This window comes from Theobroma cacao, chromosome 7 (assembly GCF_000208745.1).
Source record: "Theobroma cacao cultivar B97-61/B2 chromosome 7, Criollo_cocoa_genome_V2, whole genome shotgun sequence".
Lineage (NCBI taxonomy): Eukaryota > Viridiplantae > Streptophyta > Magnoliopsida > Malvales > Malvaceae > Theobroma > Theobroma cacao.
The window spans coordinates 10,958,850-10,963,368 of NC_030856.1; positions in this window are offsets into that span (position 1 = coordinate 10,958,850).

A 4,519-nucleotide genomic window follows, 5' to 3' on the forward strand; every position below is an offset into this window, starting at 1 on the left:
TATATTACGTTTTAGCCAGTTTTTGAAATCTTTGAGAAAAAATGACCAAAATACCCTTGTGAGATAAAAAAATTAATATTTTATTTGTTTAAAGTTGGAAACAGCTTAAAATCTTTTAGAACATGATATTTGACAATGGTTGCTTCCAAGGGAATAGAGAAACTGATAGTAAAGCCTTGCGGGGTTTCGGGTTCACATTCCGGGCAATGCGTGTCTACCGGGACACCGCGACGGTTGTCACGGGCTCGAGGGGAGTACCGGGTCGTGACATAACCCATTTTTCAGAATTGAATTCATCATAATAACTCAATATTCAACCATGGAAATCAAGAACAAAAGCATGGGTAAGCTAGGTATCAAGGAGAACTAAAGAAATTCTAACTTACCTAGCTTGTTTCCTTGATTTCTTCACTTTTTCTTTGAATTTTCACCTAGGTTTTCTTGTTTTTCCTTTTGTTCTTCCTCTCTTTCTCTCTCTTCCTTGCTTGGCCGGCCATATGAAGAAAATGGACTGATTTTATGTCTTTTTATAAAGAAACAATAAAATAATAAAGGTATGACACATGGTATTTTCTTATTGGTCTATTTTTAAAATTTTAAAATTTTAATCCTTTTTATCTCCACCACACAATTAGTCAATGGTCAAAATGAGGATAAAGGAAGACCATGTGCTGAAAAAATGTCCTGGTGGTGGAAAATTACAATTTTGCCCCTAGGGTGGTAAAATTACTATTTTACCCTTTTACTCCAAATTATACCGAAATTAAAATTTTTCACTTCTAAACCTCAAAATCTTACTCCAATAAGTCAAATTATACTCCAATAAGTCAAATGGGGCCAAAATAATCTTTTCTAAAATTCTCATTTTATCCCCAAGTGGCAAATGACCATTTTGCCCTTAGATAGCGAAAATTTCGGTTTGACTCCAAATTGATCCTCGAACTCCGAATCACCATATTAAACCATTCTGGGACTTTAAAATTCTTAATTTTATCTTAAAATTTCTATCTGAACTAGTTCGAGGCTTAATCGACTTAATGATACCATTAGGGGCAATATCGTCTTTCAATGATTTTCTCAAACTTCCTAAATATGTAACCATTCTATTGAGCATGTAAATGATGTCGTAATTATTTTATAAAATAGGGTTTGCCATGTCGCCTTGGCCAAGGACTTCAATAAGCTAATGTTAACCAAGAACTGATAAAATATGTCCTCTAAAACACTTGAAGTGATGATTCCTATCTTAACCAGTCATTTGCCTTCATATGCTTCATACTATATCTAAAAACACCTTGTTTAGACATCCTTGGTTAGGCACCCATAGGGATGAAATTAAAGTATAGCACTCCACACATAAGACAACCTGGTGTCTCAATTCTAGGGAGTATTTACACAACTAACACATGAGAAGTATTGCATAGACACTAGAGTGCATTACCAAATGCACTTCTCATGGTGGGTCATGTTTAGTGAATTTGTTCTCCTAGGTAAACTCCTATATTCTAGTTCCAAATATCTCTATACTTCAATCTATGAGATCAATTGCTTACTTCCAAACTAAAGAATATAGAATATACCAATCTCTAAGTATCATTAATGTCTAGTCTCAATGATACATTGACTAGGAACATTTTAAGATTATGCTTTAATCATAGGGATCTCATAACTGCAACCAATTACAATTCCTTTGTAAGGCATATTAATCTCATGGACTTCATCCAATTAGACTTGTAACTCATTATAATTGATGTTTTATTGATGAAGAAAAACCTTTAATCATTCAACATTAATGATATTGTTGCGATTAGAATCAAGCCTTAACCAATTCTAATTGGCTGTAAGGCTCATCCCAACAAGTTCTACCCGTTATTGGTTATTATTCATCCATTAAAAATAAGACTTTGATAAAATCAGTATTTGTCCTCTAATTTCAATGCCTAGATGTGTTGTATTTCCCAACAAAAAGCATCATTGAACTGACTCAATTTTATTACTACTTCTAAGCCACGAAGGTGAGCTCCGAAATCCAACGCCTTTTGTCGATCAAGGACCAAATTGTCACATTGATAGAATAAAAATGATAAATATGAAGAAAACTTAAATTAAAAAAAACAATTTAAAGAATACAAAAAAGAAAATAAAATGATAAAGGAAAAAAAGAATGGGAGATTTCAACCCACAATTTCGGACTTCTTAGCTAGAAAAAGAAGAAGCGAGGACCTTAGCTAGAAGAAGAAGTTGGAACTTTATGAAGATGAAGAAGCAATAGTACAGAGTAAAGCAAGCAAAAGTGACAATGAGTAGGGTTTCAAAAGGATTGTGAGTAATTTGTTTAAAAGTTGAAGGGTAAACATATCTTTAATAACATTGTAGAGTGCAATAGAATCTAATTAAATTGATTTTGGACTGCATTCACTATCGATACATGCCAGTTCGGGGAACCCATCTACCTCAACGAGAAATGTGTAAGAGTCGCCACCAATCTTTTTTATAAGGTGCAATTGGCCTTTTATGAAATTTATTCTATTTGACAAGGTTTTAAATTGATTTGAGGTCCATCTAAAAAACAGCCTAGTCTACAAGTTTAAAAAGTTGAGTTCAGGAGTACAGTTACGAATGGAGAAGGATTAGCACCCCATGGTATAGTTACACAAGGAGAAGGATTAACACTTTGTAATGCCCGTACCATGAACAGTTCATTTAATCATATGTTATCCTATTTTAACTTTAACTTTTATTTTATTCCTATGTATATTTCTTTAATCATTATTCTTTTCATTTTTTATTCCTACTTTTATTTAATTTGACTACAAATGATAATCTTTTTATTAATGATATTTCTTGCGTCCTCCTATCTTTCTAGTAAGATACAAGAATATCTTCTCACCTAGAGAATTTTTGAGAAACTCATCATTTTGAACTTCTTGAAAAAAAATCTCGTCGTCAAGATTATCGTTTGAACTTTATTTCGAAGATTAAGAGTATGCATGATGAGTATGAACTGCAAGAATGATGAATGCTACAAATTTCAAATTTACTCATGTCAATGAAATGCAAATTCGTAATTAATTCTTACAGTTGGCAACCTTTTATCAAGGCCATTTCCCAAACCCTCCCATTGTTCTGGTAAAATATAGAGATTTCATCTCATTTAGAGAATTCCCCTAGAAAACTTATCCTTACAAGCTTCTCGAAGAAATCTCATCATTGGGGTCATCCATCGCATACAAAAAATATATATTATCAGCAAGATGTAAATTCTTAGCTATTCATTACAATCAACAACCTTTAATCGAAAACGTTTCTCGGATCCTCCGATCATTTTGGTATAAGTCGGGTACACTTTCTCACCTAGACAGTTTCTCAAGAAACTTATCCTTTTAAGTTTCTCGAGAAAGTCCCATCATGATGATGGACAATTGTAAACAAAATATGTGTCACATGCAAGGGTGGAGCTAGAGTATTTTTAAAGGGGGGCCAAATAGAAAGAGAAACTAAACAATAAAAAATAATCAAAGAGAACTTTATATATAATTTAATTATCACTTATCTAAAAGATTAAATAAAATTCATAAGACATAGGACATACAAAAATGCACATTAATAGTAATGGTGGTGTGATATATAAATATATACAACTTAATCGAACTATGAAAGGAATCTCTCTCACTCTCTGTATGAAAGAGTGGAAGAGAAAACAAATTTTCAAACTTAAATTAATTGTCTCTTTACTTTATGTGTTCTAGCTCTCCTTTTATTTTCTATTTGTGTAAAACCCAACCCTATAAATACATGTCATGACATACATGCACTGAGTAGCATGTTATTATGCTAGGAAAGCACATAAGAAAAGACGAAACCCGATATCGTACCTAACGGTACACTTGAGTTGATTTAACCTTGAACTAGTTCAAATAGGAATTGTAGTATGAAATTTAATATTTATAGTTCAGGGATGACTAAAAATGATTGTTCGGAGTTCGAGGGTTCATTTGAGGTAAATTAGAAATTTTGATATTCAAGGGCACAATCATCATTTTGCCACCTAAGATAATATTTGATCATGGAGTGAAATTTTTTACCAAGATTAACTATTTTGAGTATAATTTAATGATAGGAACTGAAAAAGTTTAATTCTGGTGATTTTTGGAGTGTAGGGGCAAATCGTAATTTTGCCACCCACCGACAAAATTTGAGATTTTGAGAGATTTAGATCAAATTTGACAAATTTGGAGAATGGTATGAGTATAAAGGATGAAAAATATGTCTATGGGCCATTTTTCAATTTTTGGGGTAAAAATGTAATTTTTGACTTTTAGGGGGCAAAAGTGTAAATTTCAAAAATTAATCCACCAAGACTTTGGATAAGTCTGAGAATTTTATCTAAGCTATGGATATGTGGGACAAGTGTATGGTGAAAATTTGGAAACAAATGGATGGCTAGAATTTAAGGAATTAATAAAACATTAAAAAAATGAATAAAATAATATTATATTATTTTAGCCTTTAAAAAGGT